Source organism: Ptychodera flava, chromosome 20, assembly GCF_041260155.1.
Source record: "Ptychodera flava strain L36383 chromosome 20, AS_Pfla_20210202, whole genome shotgun sequence".
NCBI lineage: Eukaryota > Metazoa > Hemichordata > Enteropneusta > Ptychoderidae > Ptychodera > Ptychodera flava.
The window spans coordinates 2,600,897-2,619,934 of NC_091947.1; the positions used below are offsets into that span (position 1 = coordinate 2,600,897).

At 39.7% G+C, this 19,038-nt stretch overlaps 1 protein-coding gene across 1 annotated transcript in view; it reads right to left on the reverse strand.

Moving 5' to 3' along the window:
* LOC139119746 (growth hormone secretagogue receptor type 1-like) overlaps positions 1–19,038 on the reverse strand; it is a 206,906-nt gene that overhangs the window by 76,274 nt on the left and 111,594 nt on the right. Inside the window, exon 3 of the mRNA XM_070683622.1 lies at positions 8,940–9,003. The gene's annotated coding sequence lies outside the window, so the exon portion shown is untranslated. The remainder of the gene's footprint in view (positions 1–8,939; positions 9,004–19,038) is intronic.

Genomic DNA, 19,038 nt, shown 5'->3' on the forward strand with positions numbered 1-19,038 from the left:
AATCTTTAACTCACATGAGGGGCCCTTTATGTGCATTTTAAAGCTTGTGACCCCTCCTAGGTCCTCAATTACCACCTTTGTAGACTTCCAGTAAAGAACACAATGTTCTCAGCTTGCCCTAGTGACTAAGCCTATTAATAATTTTAACCCAAATGAAATGAGCAAAATGTAAAGCGTGGGGCTTGTCCTCCACCCTCCTGGTGGAAGTAGAGTCGTCTTGAAGGTAATTATTAGTTACAAAAATTAAATTCTGGAAAATTTTTCATTTCTATCAGTACACAACACATTACCTTTAAGACGACAATAACCTAAAGAGTCACGCGGCGCAAAGGAGGCGGGAATTTGACATAAGTAACTAAGGGCAACGGAAATAACGAACATGACCAGGGTTTTCTCTCGACTGCGCGATTGCGCAAATTGCGCATTTTGAGCCTTTTTCTGCCCTCTAAAAGTTATGACTGCGCAAAAATCGCGCACAAAACACAGCACGCAAATACGTCCGTATGATGGTCACCCAAGCGCACAGTGTAGTGACCTGTAAATTTGCCGTTATTTCTATTCAGAATATTCCCCCGGAAAAGACAACATATCGCCTGTCATTCAATTTTGGCGACGTGTATAATGTGGAGTGTACCCATCGAAAAGAAAACAGAAACACAGTAAAGGACATAGTTGTGCTTCAGTCTCCATGGATACCAGTGCCATTATATATTCATGTTTTGATAGGATATGTTGTTTAATGTCATTAGTAAGCATTAAAAAATACTGCCCCCTCAAATGTCAAGTTTGCCCCCTAATTTTGAGGAATGGTGCAGAAATTGCCCGCTTGAGTGAACATGCAGAGAAAACACTGCACGACTTCCAAGCCATAATGGTCACTCCCTGGGAGAAACCCTAAGACATTATTTGTGAAGCACTTACGTTTGTGCAACACAAACAGGCCCTGAAGAAAACATAGCATCCTGCTCAGCAGCTAGACATGCCCTTGAGGTAGGCAGAGGTAAGTACACCATGAGATCTCCATTGTGCAACTTGGAGAATATTAGGTAGAGAAACACCTAAGAATCAAGCCCATGAGGCTGAAACTGCTCTGACCTCCTGGGTTGTCACTCTGGCTAAATTTAGAGACTTATCCGATACTGATGAGTAGATAAACCTTATAGTATCAAACATCCACCTCGAAATAGTGGCTGGAGAAACTGACACATCAGGCTGAGATCGGAGTGAGATGAACGAGTGATTCAGCTCCCCTCGTCTACTCTTACAGCACTGAATGTAATACTTAAGTGCTTAAGAGTTCTCTGGTAGGACAAAAGAGTGCTTCCTTTTCTTTCTCATCCAACAAATTAATTGACCTATGAATTACTAAGGGTTAAGGTGGTTGAGATGAAACTCTGTTCTTTGCCATAAATTCGGTGTTTGTCAATAATGTATACGCTACCCTGTCAGCAGTGAACCTGGGGGACAATTGACAAAACATGTATTTCACTGGTCTACCTGCAGTAGCCAAGGCTAGCTGAAATACCGTCTTATAAGTGAGAAATTTAAAGTCAGCCGACGATAAAGGTTCAAACAGAGCATGTAATAACGCATTTAATACCAACAATAAACTCCAATGTGGTACTAAAGAATGTGTAGCTGGTCTTGCTAAGGACAGATTGTCTATCAAACCTTAAAGAGAATAATGTAATGTGACCACTCCTATCAGACACAAGGATTGCTCGATAGTCTCAATGCGATCAACATTACACTGTGCTGCGCCGGAGGGAACAATTCCAGCGCCTGACGAAGCAAGACCAGTGTTCATTGGCTCAACAGTTTGAGTAGCATAGAAAACCAACTCCTTGTAGGCCAATTAAAAGCAATGAGAATAGCTTTGTATTGGTCCCCTACCATCTTGGCAAACACTTTCCCTTGAAGAGGTACTAGAGGGAGCATGTGGGCGAAGATCCCTGCCAAATTCTGTCAAAGGATTACGACGGTCAGATGCAAAGACCTATAGATTGCAATTGTGTTTGGTCGCAAACAAGCCTCAGGCGGTCTGTCCCAAATGGCACAAATGTTACCAATGATGGACTGATATAGCTCGCACTGTAGGGGAAGAAAATTCTTCCTGAAAGAGCGTCCGCCAAAGTGTTGCAAATGCCCGGAATGTGAAGCAACATTAACCAAATATCGTGAAGTTAGCGCAACTAAACGATACCCCAAACTAGGTAACACGGGGTTGGAGACCATGTGCCACCTTGTTTGTTAGTGTACGCCACCACTGTAGAATTGTCGGAGCGAGTCATCACAACTTTGTTGGAAATTTGAGTCTGAAAATATTTCAAGGCCAGAAACACCAGCATCATTTCCAAGCAATCGATATGATGGGCGGTTTGACTTTTTGTCCACAAGCTCGAAACCACTTGATTGTCCAAATGCAATCCCAATCCCAGAGTGGACGCATCTGTAAAGATCGAGACGCTTGCTACAGGAGGACATAACCTTGCCCCTTCAGCGTATTGTCCCTGGACAGCCACCACTGTAGGTGAAACCTCAAAGTGGGTCTAACTCTGAAAAAGTCTGACATTACCCCTGTAGATGGCGTCCACAGGGCGAGTAGATAAAGCTGAGTAGCCTAAGATGAAGCCTGCCCAGGGGTATGAGATGAGCCACATAACTCATCAACATCAAGAAACTGAGAAACTCTATCGCTGTGATATGAGTCGCCTCACACATGCGATGAACGAAATCTTCCAACTTGAGATTTTCCATCGGATTGACTTGTCGAAAAATAATCGCAATCATACCCATCCATAATCCGATAACACTAGGTCAAAATTCGTAATACAAAAGTTGTAAACATAGACACAAAACAGCACAGAACAGACAGTAAATCACCAGTACACAAAACAAAGTCAAATTCATCAAAGAAAGATATGGACCTCTGGCCAAAAGACCAAGAAGTGATGTTAGGTGGTTCGAAAATAGTAAGCGCATCCTGCCCCACATGTGGAACCTGCCATATATCAATCTGTAAGTCAAATAGGTGGTGGTCACTAACTAAGGCCCAATGTCACTGATGCCATCAGCGATCATTTGTTGAAGAGAGATATTGTATTTATCTAACAGCTTGCGATACCTGCCAAAAAAGCATGTGAATGTAGAGACAAGTCTTTCTCTGGTGTAACATTGATTTAACAGTTTGTAAGAGATATGGCTATGTCTCTCTGGGAATCAAAGCTGAAAATCAAACCTACATTGACGGCTGTCACCAAGGTAATGTTAGTAGAGCAAAGAGTCAAATAGCGTGACATTGCATGGACCAGCAAATGGTCCAGGTACAGATTTACCACGATTGACAACCTTTGTAGGTATGCCAGTAGGGCGCCTATCACACGAGTTAAAGTCTTCGGAGCTGTAGTAAGGCCGAATGGCCTGGCAACAAACTGGTATACTTGCTGGCCTACTACAAACCAGAGGTAATGCCTGAAATCAGGATGAATCGGCAAATGGAAATATGCATCCTTGAGGTCCATCGTAGATCGTAATGGCCCACTCCCTTTTCTGGAGAGTGTGCCAGATAGAATTCAAAGGACAGCATCCATCCTGATGTAAGAATTCAGATGGCAGAGGTCTACAATGGATTTCTAGCTGATTGATTTCTTGGGAATCAGGAAAAAGTGGCTGTAAAAACCGATCATTGAATGCGGAGTATGTACAGCCGGAATAGTCCCTTTTGACTGGAGGGTATTGACTGCATCCAAAAGAGGAGGGGATGGATCTGTGTTTTGGAGAAATGACATGGCAAACGATGGCCAGTTGCCATGGAAATACAACCAAACCTTATGGGACACAATATCTAGAACCACTGGGTCATTGGTAATTTGCTTCTACTGGTGGGCAAAATACCAAAGACAACGCCCACTTGCACTAATGACAGTGGGATTTGAGGACACTTGACGTGGGTGTCACCCCCTCCTTCTTGTATCAAAGGGCAGTCACCTTCTTTTCTCATCCCTGGTGTTGTGACTATGTGACTTGCGCGGAAAGTACTGTCTCACCTTCTTAGAATTACCAGTCGCCTTACCCGAGGCAGAGGCTGGTTTGCCGACCAAAGACTGTGCAGAACTCGCCCGTTCGTGAGAGGCAGCCATAGTGGCCTGGAACTGCTAAATGGAAAGTTTCTGCTACAGCAACTCCTCGTTCTTCCTAAGAATGGAGTTGAACTGACCATCGAACACAAGGGAACCGTGCCAGGGGAGCAAGCCGAGCTACTTCCTTTCCAAAGGCAGGTTTGTAAGCAGATGATCCCGCACCATGAACATCTCAGTGCCAGTCATACAGTAGGTGTGCTCAACCTGAAACTGTGAAATCTTTACAGCCCCAAGAAAGAGTCTGGATGACACGATGCCATAACTCAGAGTCCTCAACTGAGGAAACAGCAGACTTGTTGCGCAGAAAATCGAGCTCTCATGAAAAATCCAATAGGAGCGAAAAAGAGGTATTTACAGTTCTGCAAAACAGCCAAGTGGCCGCATCCAGTCTGGCAAAACCCTCTCTGTGAAAAGAGAATGACTTCATCACGTCCTTATTACTCAATAAAGGCTTCACAACATCATCGATGGTGGGCGGAGATTGTGAGAAATCCCCTTTAAGCCTAATCAAAGGACCTAAACAGGGGAGGACACAACATCGAAGTGTATGTGTTTACCCATACCCTCTAGATATGATCACAGCTGGGAGGAAGAAAAACTCCTGAAAGGGATGGCGCCCACCACCTCCCCTGTGGTCTGGTAAATGAATTCTTTTAACCAAAAAATAAATGGCAAACTGCAAAAATGTTCTACTGCTGATCTGTCCACATGAGCGGAAGAGGCCATAAGCAGATCACTAAAGGAGACCTCTGACACCGTGGGCAGACATTCTTCCATTGGCAAAATATCCTTGACCCACCTGACAGCCTCTCGAAAGGAAGATTTATCAGGTGTACTCTCCCTGACAAGAGAGTGCTCTGACCAGGCAAGGGAGGCAGAGCTACTTTCGGCCCCTGGGGACAAAGAAGCTGAAGGTGTCAAACAGTGAGGGATTGGAAGCAGATAAGGATAGTACCTACCTTCCCTCATACCAAGGGGCTCCCAGTAAGTCGGAGGGAGGTGCCTGGATTGTTCTAGTGGTAGAGACAACCGCAACGGATGTGGCCAGGAGGGCAGCCGGAATATCTGAGAAAAAACCCCTGGGGTACTGGGAGGTCTCACCTCTGGTGAACCCCACAGTAGCACATGATGGACTAACCCTAACTGAAGCAGGACAGCGAAGATGACCCAGCAGTGCAGGACTACCAGCCATGGTCATGGTATAAACAGATCCACCATCAACCCTCCCAAACCTGAAGGGGCGGGCCACACCAGGACGTCAAAGGAGTCGAAAGGGGGAGCTGAACCAAAATTCGAAAGCAGGGAGGGCCCCACAACAGCTGACTAGGAACACGACACACGCTAGATGGAGGACCCACTTGGATCCGCTATGTGCGATATATCACCTGCCTGCAAATCCGCAGTCATTCACCCAAAGTACGAGACAACTATGAAGCAAACAAGACAGTCAGACACAAAACCAAAGAGGTCCCGACTCTGGAGCACCCGGAAAATCTGCATTTATTCCTGATATAGTGAAGGCTTCAAAATGCACAACGGATGAGAATCGTACATGGTAGCACAAGCTATAGACCTATGTAACTCTCAAACTCTTCAACACAAGAAGAAACCGAAACTCTTGGTGTTGTTGGCACGGGAGAAGACGCGACCCACTCCGAAATTCGCCAGGCAGTTTTCATTGCTGGCAAGACAAAGGACAAGGCAAAAACACCGGCCTTACTTTCTATGGTGGAAGGCTACAGAATCAAAACTAGGACCTAGGACGAGTCATCGGCTTTTATGGCGCACACAAAGGTCCCTCAGGTGAGTGAAATATTCTTCCGTAGGTTCGTCTTATGGTCAGAATCAATAAGGACATTGTCGTCCTGAAGGTAATATTGTTATGTAATAGAAATAGACCCAGGATAGAAATTCAGGAAAGTACCTTTGAAGTATTGGTGGACATTTTTTCCAAGTTAAATGGTCGCAGAGGGCGTTATTACATGTAATCTTGCAAGAGTAGCTGCCGTTGTGTTCCAAGTGAAGTGAACGGGGTTCACTTGAATATGCCTGTAAACAGCTCAAAATTGATTAATTTTGACAGGTTCCCTAGGTTTTATATAGGAAATGGAATTGCAGTAAAGTACTTTAGGTATTGAAATTCAGATAAAAAGTAGCAATTGCAGTAATTATGAGCATGTAAAGGTACAAACATGCATTTCACTAAAATACATATGTGTATACAATATATTTAAAGTTTAAATTCAACACATGATCAACAACAACTGAGTGTTGTCATAATGAAAAATATTACGGGTCATTTATACGTAATGTAATCAAGTGAGCATGAAAAATCAGAGCAAAATGGCTGCCTGGCGGCCATATTGGATAGCAATTGTGATTATAATTTGACGTGCGCATGTAAGTCATAATGTGTAGTCTTTTTGCCAAGTTTAAAACACATCAGTCCAGGAATCTTTTAGTAATGGCTCTGGACGTGAAAATAATTCTCAGAAAAATGGCTGCACAGCGGCCATTTTGGTCGTATCACAAAATGAATAGACATACATATGTATGCTACTGTGTATTATCCATTTGCCAAGTTTGAAAGAAAGTAAGCAAGGCATGACTGAAATATCTTCGTGGGCTGACGGACGCATGGACGGAGCCCAACTTTAAGTCACCCTGGACTTCGTCAGCGGGGACTAAAAACACAGACTGATTTTTAACATTTTCAGTAGCCTACCGTTAGATAGTGAACAAAAAATAACTCAGGCGGTCTCTCTTTGAGTAAGTTGTAGAATTCCACAGATTAAAATCAAGTTTATTTTAAGTGAACCTTTGGGTATTTTTTGAAGAAAACGTCCTGCAGTTTTGATACTAATCAAGATTATTCAATGTGATAATTAGAGAGTATTTTAAAAAGCATGCCTAGCGTTACTGAAATGCCTAGAAAGGGGTAATCATGTGACAAGTACGTTTCTAATAAACCAATATACTAAGCCATTAAGTCATTACGAACTTAATGTCTTTCAATTGGAATACTTGGAAGTATTTTAATGCGACAACAGTAATTACTTGAAACACATTTCATCGGGAGAAAAAATATCCATTACAGACAACAACATCGTTGTTTTTCCTATCGGGTCATTTGGCGTCGTTTAGCCGTTTATTACTTTAAACTCTACATCAAATGGTCATTTATGATCATAGATTCCAGGTCGGAACTTGGCGAACTACATCGTAGAAGAGATGTGGGGTTTAGTCAAATTCAAAGCAGCTTCATCTCGCTCCAGTCGAAAGGATACTTGTTAGTCGGAAGGTCACACAATACGGATAACCTATTGAAGTTGTAAGGATATAAATGGCATTCTACAATATTCATCGATTCGTCACTACGTCGCGCTTGCAAATAACAATTACGCTCGTTAACATGTTGAATATCCGAAATTTTAAATGCAATCAGTAGACATTCGGAAAAACAAAACACGAGAAATATGAATGTATGTCTATTGAAGGAACGGACTATTTTGCAATGCTTTGCAATGCTTGTTGTGAAAGGTATCGTCTATTTATCATGGGTCTTCGAGTGCGGAAGTTAGTACTCTGCGGAAATTACTGATGGTGCATTTGTTTTGGCTTGTTGGATAGATTACAATAATTTTCTTCCCAATTTAACTATTTCAGCAACCGTAACGTATCCATGACCTTTGATCCCAATTACTTAGCAATTACCATGCGCAGGTGCACGGAAACGAGAAATACAGACGATATATGTGTGGTGTTTTTGTGAGCCGAAGGTCAACATACACGCCAACTGTATGCTATATTCTAATGGTTCGATACCGAAATATCTTAAATCAAGGTTAATATATCAAATTGGTAGTATATGGCTTGAGAATAGTTATATCAATTTCATCAAGGAACCAAAGTCCGATGACTCGACATACTTTAATATCCTTTTCATTATTTAGTCTCGTTACAGTCCTACACAATTGTGAAGGGACCGTGCTATCATATACCGACCTATATTAATAATTACTACCGATATCAAATTGACAGATATGTATTATTCCAGAATATATAAAGGAATAACATGATTGCTGCATGCACGCAGCAATGTTCACGATATGTCCAACTCTTGGTAAAGAGTAGGACACCCGTGTTGGAGGTGATGCTTTCATATTTATTTCTGTTCAGCGTTCTTGTCATTTTCAAACCCTTCCGGCAACCTCTCTTCCACGTTTCGTGACTGTAGCGAGAAGTAATTCCTTTTAATGGGAAATAAAAGTTTAAATTCTCGAGGCTGATTGTAAAAAACAAACGATATCATAAACAGAATGCCATATATAGATAAAATTTGAGGATTTGCGTGTCATGCATGCATCAAATAATGAGAAGTAAAGGAAATGATATTGCCTACATTTTGGAGCAAATCAACGACCGAATTATACTTTCAAGGATCACTGAATGCTGTTTCTATGGGTCTGCTTGACGCGTGTTTTATTCTTGAGCTTTAGTTGACATCATAAGCCCAATTATCAATCCTTTACATCATATGATACGGAGGAGTACGTGTAGTGGACATAGAAGATTAAGTTTTGGAAAAGAGAAAACAGCCGACTTAATCTTGGTAAAGTCTTAAGCAAAGAGAATATCCACATTTTGATCCTTAGCTTTTCCTTTCAGTGATTCAGAGCCTCTTTCAACTACAAAAAGCACATAAATTTGCCTCTTAGTTCGCAGACTATATGCAAGCATACTTCAAATTTGTTGTCGCTCCGCTCAATTTACACGCTAATGCTCTTCGACATCACTAACCTTTGATGAAGACTTTACTCAACAAATCCGTGGAGGCAGATATTCCCGTAGTTAAAGCGGGAACCTGCAAAGTCAGAGAGTACAGTTTAAGATAAATGCGCAATGGGAGATCGATTAGAGTTTAATGAATATCGGTGACATTAACTCCGTTTCTGTAACAAACAGCAAACGGATTGATAACATTTACAAGCGACAAATTTGAGATACCGAATCAGTACATAATGTAACGCTATTCACTAAATGTACATCTCTACGTGATGCACAGAAACCAACACATCGAAATGTTACTTTTAAAAACAAAAATACTTAAGCTCGCTCTTGTGTATGTATGTATGTATGTATGTATGTATGTATGTATGTATGTATGTATGTATGTATGTATCTATGTATCTATGTATGTATGTATGTATGTATGTATGTATCTATCTATGTATCTATGTATTTATCTATGTATCTATGTATATATCTATGTACCTATGTTCAATATGTGCAAACACACTTAAAGATCTCTTGATTTCAATTGAGACTTTCCTTAGACCGTTAATTGTTACGAGGGCTGTGTCAAATAGAAAACATCATACAATCAGCCGGGTGAAACTTGCCGAGAATTCGGCCTTGCTTCTCTTACAAAATACATTCAGATGACTTGTAACTGGAAATTGGAAAACAAACGCATGCGCATTCGCTGACTCCAAGAAAAAATATATCCCATCTTAGAAGGAGGGAAATCAATTTTACATGTTTTCTCACTGACTATTTCCTCCTAAGATCCAATAGATTCATCCCAACAACAAAACATAACAGTCCTTGCATGCATTTCGCATTATATCTGTGGTCATAGTTCAAATTCTTATTTGATTGGTTTCACACTGTCAATATACGTCAATCTGATGGTATTATTGTATCACCAATTGATCACAAATTCAGCAATGTCTTTCAAATATTTGATGCATATCTACGAAAACACGATTCTGAAGCAAACCCGTTTAAAACATTGCAACTGTCTGATTGCTTTTTGTCAAATCTGAGTTGTTTTCTATCTTGAAGGGTTTCTTGAACCCGGGACAGGGCAATGACATCTGGAAAGGTGGTAAACAAGTTGATTTCGCTTGAAATATGTTGAATCGAGAGAAGTGAAAATCATACATTCACAGCCAAAGTGTAGGTATTATTGTTGGAATTTTTACAACCATGCTCAAATCAGGCCTAGTTGGAGCAGCGATATGAAAATTGATGATGGACGAATTAGGTCAAGTAGGATGTCGTCATACCTGACGAATAACAATTCTATGTTTCCTGTTCACCTCCATACTGTTTATAAAAAGACCGAACTATCACGCACTTTTGCTGCAGGGACATTAAGCGTCTAATGGCAACCTCTTAATCGTTGAGATAGCAAGGAGAATGATTCTATACATGTGACTGTACAAACATAACTACACTACTGGACAGGTGCAGAAAAGTAGGTTTTCTGCTTAGATGACACTCTTACATAGTACAAGATTCTGCTGAAGACAAATATAAACAGGTGAGGATAGCATGACAGAGTAAGAATATGCCGCTAGGAGTCCTCAAATCACGCAAGAAGTAATAGTACGAAGAGGAGATAGATGTATGACAATAAGCGACAAGCACATCGTGAGCACCATGAAGTAAAATGTCAAAGAGCGCCGTTGACAAAGCTGTCTTTCGTATTAAAGGAAGTTTAATTTGTAACAGCATCAAACGTTTACAGTGCTTCTCTCAAATGTGTAGCAGTGCAGTTCTAATGATCTATTACTGTCGATAGCATTTTAATCAAAGTTATATGTCTCTAGTTTATCTCTTTACAACGTGTGGCAATTTCGAATTCGAGGGGTTTGGTATGCTAGTGTTGCCATCGATCGAAAAATCAGACGCACGTTCCATCTTTCTTCATCAATTATACAACAAGCAATACACAACCTTAATGACTGGTATACCAAGAGAATTTGACCAGTTCAAGACCTATATGCTCCAGCTATAACGAGTGCATATATGAAGTGAACTGGTCAAATCGAGAGGTATACCCGTTGCAGAAGCGATTGATTGATGTTATGATATCAGAACATTATATTGAAATTCTGGCGGAAAACGTCAAACAAGAATTTTTTTCTCTAGCTTAGAGCTCGCACGTGTTCAAACTTTGCTATATCGCCAATATAGCACGGATATTATCACGTCTCGACCAATCAGATTGCTGTATTTGCGCCATCAATATATCCCTATGATTTAGTACGTTATCACCTTGAAGTAGCAAGCTGCTGTATACACACGATTGTTTTACGCAGTATTGAGTGCTTTTCGAACCGATTAAAATTATACATCTTCAACTCCAGACATTTAAATGAAGTACTCATGCGACGGCGTAACAGAAGATGAGCATGTGTCAGAAGCACATCAATTTGAATGTTTTGCAGCTATTCTTAGCAGAGAGTTTAATCCTTTCTTTGAAGGTACTTGGAGTTCCAGTCTCAAGAGTCAGGCAAAATCTATACTGTTAGGAAGTGTCATATATGTCTAACATTAGCTTTAGTTTTCAAAATATTTTTCCAGAAATTTCAAAATATTAAAAAGATTGCTCATTTGTTTTGTTTTGTTTTGTTTTTGAAATTTGATGCTTAGATCGATCTGCATGCATGCTTTGTAATGTTCAGGGGAGGCTTTGCTTGCAAATCAGGCCTACTTAAATAATTATTTAGTAAACAGTGGCAAACGAAAATTCAAAAAGGTAATTTTGATCCTTTACTATTTAGCCCTCTTATTTTTGAGAGTGGATAAAAGTCAAGAATAGTTCATTTAAATCGTGTTCAATGAGAGACATCATAATAAATGTTTTAACCCCGAGTCAGAGTCAGTTGCTTCGCGACAGAGGTGCTGGCGACACAAAGTGAGCACAAATAAAAAGAAATGATTTTCGATGCTCTAAGGTAACCCACTGCGATCCGTATGCTGCAAAGGTGAGGCAACTGTTTTATGACATTGACCGATTGGATGTTACTGAAAAGTCGACTGAAATGCTAAAGCACTGATCGTTTCCTTAACCAGCTGGCATGAAGTTTTTTGACATTTGGATACCTTTTTTCCTTAATTTACGAAAGAGGTCATAAGTGACTTTGTAAGACTTTCCCTAACTTAACATGTGTATAAGGAAAGTTCTTCGTTCAGGTACAGTAATGACCGCGAAACAGACATGGCTATGACATGGCTGTGAAATGAAGCTCATTCTACTGAGTTCAACATTGGGAATGAGAATTCATGATAATAGATATGCAAAACGCCACTGCTATCCTGAAGGCCTTCTTGAATAGCTTCGGAGAATTTTGGAAAGTATAATGATATGAAAGATAGGAGAATCTCGGGAGAATCTTGAGGGCATCGATGCATCACACAGAAAACACTGTCGGATGTGCGTCTCCCCTAACCCGACCTTCTCATTAGCAAACCAGCCGACCTTAAACTTGTTTTCATCATGTAAGCAGATACCTTTTTGTAAGTTTGCCCGGCGGGTTGAAGGAACACCCTGTCCGGACCAGAAGTAGGAGGCTTTTGGCGTTTGTATTCTTGGACAACGTGGACTCAAAAAGCATCAATTTATTTGCCGTGAAACGTTGATTTCAAAGTCGAGCTGGAAAGACAGCATGTCAGCGTTTACCTCATGAGCTACCATAAATAAGCTTTGAATTCACCAAAAAGCTTCATTAAATCAAAAAAGAGGTATGACATGTCTTTCTGTTTTAATTGATGATAGCAAATACTCAAAATGCTGCCGATACACAACTGTGCGAACACAAACACCGTGTGAACTATCATGACTTCCTTTCTTGTATGTGGTAGACCATATGACAAGTATGAACATGGGCGTGCTCAGTACCCGAGTTCGAATTTCCTCTTTAAAGAATAATGATGTTTGAGCAGTTGCTCGCTTTCACAAACACGGCCCTACATATGGAACACGTGTATGTGCCCTGTCAGAATGTATCCTGCTAAGGGAACTTTTTCGGCAAGATGCCTGCAGCTAGTCAGTCGTAATGTATAGAATCACTGATGATGACGTGAAACACTAGACATAAGATATACTAACAAGGTTGCATGCTAATTACAGGATAGTGTGATAATATCTGGTTATTTAATTTGAGGTAATTACGATTGATGTAAACCAAACATGTCGTTCTGAATTACAAATAAGGAAAATTGTTGTTATGCATGTTTTGATGTTTTGATCACTCTGAGTTTGACAAACAACATTAATCTACGATGTTGGGGTCATTATATGTTTTGGTCTAACTCATTTTTAGGTTTTATAACTTTGTTTTGTTTTGTAAACTAAGTATAGGATGGCTGAACGGCACGGTGCAGAACTATAGGATATAAAAATGACTTAAAATTAAACAGTTCGATTAATTGCTGATTCTGCACGTGGATTTCAGAATCAGTCATCAGACAAGCCTTCCAATAATACAGACGAACATTTGTAGTCCACTTAAAATCAGGTGAAACTCTGGAATGTAAACTATCGAAATCGACGTTGACAGTAGCCAAGGTGAAGTTGGAGAGTACCCAACGTGAAGAACAAGACATATGATGGATTATGAAGATTGCGCATGTGTCTCTGGGAAAAGTAAATTCCACGTTTTAAGTCAATACGCAGCTCTCGGATGCTCATCCTTTACGCATCTCCGTTAAAAATGCATATGCTCAGACACGATAACATCGCATTAATCTGGCCTCAGATAATACGATACAATTCACTGACGTAACCTCTCCAGAACAAAACTTCTGCAGTGTCCCTTTATCAGACGGAAGTGATCTTCGGTAGAAAACACGGAAAGTAGGTGAAGTCGGTCTTTTAACTGTCTCAATGGAGTTTCCTTCTCGCAATAAGTGCAAAATAGCCGTCGGGGATTTCTATGCAATCGTTGGGGAGTATTTGAGAGGGAGGTATAATGACCTTTAATGTCAGTCTATAACTCTGGCGGAAGAAGGTTTCTTTCAGCTACTAATCGTAATCAACGAGAAAGTAACAGCAATAGGTCTTGATTTGCTCAAAGTGGGCTAATTTGGTGGGTTTCCTCTATCTTCGAGGGCTGAAGGAAGTGCGAAGTTTTACTGTTTTCACATGCTTCGGTCATGGATTTTGACTTTTAAATAGCCCTATTACTTTCTTATTTTTCTACTTTGACCGTCTATTCCTCCGCGAACTTGACAAACAAAGCAGGATCTGTTTGGATATCACACATCTTCTAACCACGAGAATTATTTACGTGGAACAGAGCACACAATCGAATCTGAGAAAGCCTCTGCGAGCTCTATAATGGCGCATGCCGAGCGGATTTCAGCAACATCTCTGAAATATGCATCCTAGATTTTAGTCACGTGGGATAGCTTCCTGCCGCGTATGCCATGCACTGTACAAGTGACGAGATTGCCAATATAGAGCGAGCGTGAGATAAAGAATCTAGAGGGCTCATCGGTGATCCTTGTGTATCAATGTAGCAGTAGGCATTCCATCAAAGTCTTCTGAGCGTCTGTGATTTCTTAAAAGACAATCATGTCGGTCGTTTTGCTAACGTCTTTCTTGCGTCAATATCACGCTTCCGTACACAGGCAGGCTTATCATCATTGGCCGTAAAATTCATCCCAAACCCCACGGGTACCATTTAGAATACATTATTTTATCTCTCGATGACCTCTGCTCACGAGAGAATTGTCGTAATTATACTTCAGTAAGCATCAAGGAGGAAGTTTAGATTTATTATTGTTTTTTTCCAAATATACAATCTTATCGCGCGATTCTGCTTTTACTTTTTGACGTAAAACAGACCACACGAGAGATTCGAGACAAGTGGTTTTCAGACGAGAAGTGTACATTTCATACATTACAATATTTCTGGAAAAAAACTAATGAGCATTTCAACTATGTCGTTGTGACAAAGCTATTTTAGATTTTCAGAGAAAACCAACATGGGATAACTTTTCGTTTTTCCTGCTGATAATAGAAAAACACTATATAAAGAAATTAAACTTGACATATAAGCTTCAACTAAAATCTTCGCAAAAGCTAAAACGCCTTTATCAATTTTCTGTGTCAATGAACGCCTTTTAAGAGACTAAACGTGCAACTGATGACGATTAATCCCATAATGCAAACAGAGATAAACCACTTTTACTTGAGAGTAAAAGCCGTGTTTACTTGTCATATACACATGTTAAAGTCACCAACAAAACTACGAGGCACTGGTATGTCTCTCTTATTCAATGTATATGGTTCTCCCCTTCCAAAATGTCACGTACATAAATATAGATATGTCTGTTTGTCTATCTGTGTCTCTATCTGTCTGAATAAAATAGATCAATTCATTTAAATGAGGTACATAGCTTGAATAATATACATACAGACAAATGGATTGGTAGATTGATGGATTGATAGATACACATTTTGCTAGAGATAGTATATATGTATCAGACAGACAGGTAGACAGACAGACAGACAGGTAGGAAGATAGGTAGGTAGGTAGGTAGGTAGGTAGGTAGGTAGGTAGGTAAGTAGGTAAGTAGGTAGGTAGGTAGGTAGGTAGGTAGGTAGGTAGGTAGGTAGGAAGTTAGGTAGGTAGGTAGGTAAAAGATAGAATGAATGAATGAATGAATGAATAGTAGAAAAAATCGTCGGTTTTTGATACATTCACATACGGCCTTGTCTTCATCTACGTATTGGAACCTTAGAAATCATTAATTTTTCCTGAAAGACGTAACCTACTACCGGAATATATATTACCCTGTGGGGTTTTTTTCGATACCCTTGAAATTCTATGTAACTTCACGTCCTTTGCAAAGTCTTCGACAAGGATGCTGTTCAGCTTTCTAATTGATTTATTGAACGTGTCTTAACCTATTTTCCTCTTATCAGCTCCTTCGTTTAAGTTGAAGTGTGAGGGTAGCATGCAGAGACTACAGAGCGAATTGTGGTGTTCGACATCCTCCATTAAAAGAATGAAGCGAGATAGCGAGAAGATGGTCCCTGGATACACTGACAAATCATGATCTCTTAGAAGAAGGGAATTGATAACGCTTCTCAGGCAAATTATTGGGATAGCTATTGATTGGTATATTTTTCTGGATGCTACAAATTTGTATCAAAAATAACACCTATATATATATATATATATTATTGTTTATTACAAGGTGTCTGGAGTCAATGATTGGATCTTGCCACTGTTGCTTTCAGTCAAGACTGATTCTCAAAGGGTAAAGTCAAATTGCAATCGACTGCATCTACCTACAACACATTCGTCATACAAGCCTCACATTTTCATTCCATGAACGACGACAATTTGTGTGGCAATTTCGCGTCTGTGGTGTCTCACTGTGATAAGGCTTGCCGGGCTGGTTAATATGAAAACGTGAATGTGTGACCAAACTTCATGGTATTCTATTCTAAGTAAGAGAGAAACAGAATTAGGAAAGTCTTCTCAAGAATTTGCAGGCAGACTATATACTGCCTGTACTTTAACAACGTGGACAGAGTGTCGTAACATTGGCAATAGGTTTCTCTGCAGTTAGTCAATGTGAATCAAAACTACATTCGTGATGTCGATGTATTAACAAGGAATGCTTGCAAAGCAGTACATGCTCTTCGCAAGAACACAAAAGAACTATCCCCGGCTCACAGTATCCAAGAACTAAATCTGTAATGTCCATGGGGCACCATTCTACTGTAGCACAGTATCTTATTATTCAAGTCTGGTTGTATCAAATAACATGCATAGTACATTCTGCAAGGCATGTTTCATTTCCCTTTGTGTTTATGAAATTTTCCTCTCCTCTACTCAATCCCATGAGTTGCACAGAAACGTCTTTCAGGTAAATCGAGAATACACAGTGCAGATTAAAAAATAATTTTCTTTGTGACTCTCTCCTTATTGTACCGTTGTGACCTATCTATTCTTGTGGTCTAACCCTTTTCTTTCTCGCCTATGGAAACATGTTTCACTGAGTTCAATGAAAATATGTGATTCGTTTTCTCAAGTAAATCCCTCGATGAGTAAAAGAGAAAAAACGGCACACTGAGCACGTATGTTAAGATGATAAAACGTATGTTAGGACGATGAAATGCTAATTCTCGCACAGTTCGTATACTATAGCAACCGATGGTTTTTCTTTCCAGCCTATGATAGCTCTGATGAGATACGCACAGCATATCGTATCACTGAGAGTTTCCAGCGTCGTTGCACATGCAGGCATGTTGTCGAAGTCGCCATTTTGAAATTATACAAAGAGCAGTTAGAATGAGTTGCTCCAAAGATTCTGCTGAAATGATCTTGGAATAAAGAAAAACCGATAGCGCGCAACCGAGAAGGTATGGTTAGCTGGATATTCAATGCAAATAGACATCATGAAACATTGACAAAGATTAGATGTAAGTGTAGTGCGTTGCGAGAGTGTTGATTGTGTACAAAATGTATATAACATTGTCAAGACTGCGACGTAAACAGGAAATTGAATTTCTGATATCTCAAAAAGCCAGCACATGATGACATGAATGCCGAAAACAATACTCCTGTATTTATTTTAGACAATCAGCTATTCAGATGGCCTGAAGGCCATCCAGTATAATCCAATTTCCTTCGCGTAAACATCTAACAACGCTAAATTAGTTCGTCGCTTCTCGCTGACAAATTATCAAAAATATCACGTAAAATACAAACTAGCGACAGAGCCGTTCGTGCCTTTTTCCATGAAAGTGAGAGCTAACAGTGATCAGATCTTGAGTGAAAATGAAATTGTGAATAACAGAAAGCCTTTCATGAGTTTCAGAGCCGTGAATCTCTTTGCTACTTACTGTCACTAAACACACTTCAGGAAAGCTACAACAAACATTGCTGAAATGTTAATATAGAAACCATTCTCCATTTATAGTCGATATGTCGTAAATGATTTATATATATATATATATATATATATATATATATATATATATATATGTATAAACGTACATATATTCACATATATGAATGTATTTACGTATCTTGGTTTCTCATGGTACAAATGAGTATCATGTGAAAATGAAATAACGAAAAAGAATCGTTTAGTAAGCAGAATAAGGTAAATATTTTTAAGAAGTAATTGCGGCTGCATGTTGAGTGATGATGTTTATTGTACGACCGATTCAAAATGCAAATATGGATTTTGATTCGATCCGCAGAGGATTCGTCAATAGTTTATACAAAATGAATCAATTCTTACTGAAATAACTCATTCTCTGGAGACTTCTCGCAAAGGGAGATTTTCTCGACACTGAAGAAGCACAACAAAAGATAATAAATTTATACGAAGAACGCTTTAATGAAACATTCAGCTTGAGAAATAATAGTGTGATTAAAGATTAATTGAAATATAAAGGTCACCATGTATGCATCATTTACATCATTGATATTGTTCGGATGAGTTATCCCTTTAAAAGGTCAATCCAACCGTCGTTTTGCAACAAAATGACTTCCTCTACAGTGCACGTCACCATAGTCGTCATAGTCGTTCATGAACTTGTCTTTTGTGGAATGAATTACTGACCACTAAATTGTTCTGTCAGTAAGTATTTGAAATGGAGACATGGTGTTACAGATGTAATATTTGTGGGTGGAATACACCCACCCAAGGATTGGAAAGGATTAAGGATAATTGTTAGGATCGGCAAACAAAGGTGTTTTTGTTAAAAAAAAAGATGTTTGATAGCAGGGTTTTCTTTGGTTTCGCTCAAGTGAAATTCCTTTTATCGCATAAGTAGGCAGCGAAAGGATAGGCGAACATTACTTTTTCCATCATTTGCTAAGGGGAAAATCATTTTCTAGTCGTCAGACAACTTTCTCAAAGACAAGGGAGACATTTCGATATATTGCGAAAATTTGCCGATGAGATGGTAAAATCATTCAGCGGACAGCTATATTGATGGAAGGTCGACGAGTGTAATGAAGATAGAGTCAGCTGGGAATATTCCTTGTAAGAAGTTTATTGAGGGCAACATAGAGGCAAAAGAGGAATGTTCTATCTTAGCGAAATGGCTGTTCACTTTCGCTGCTAATTTTCA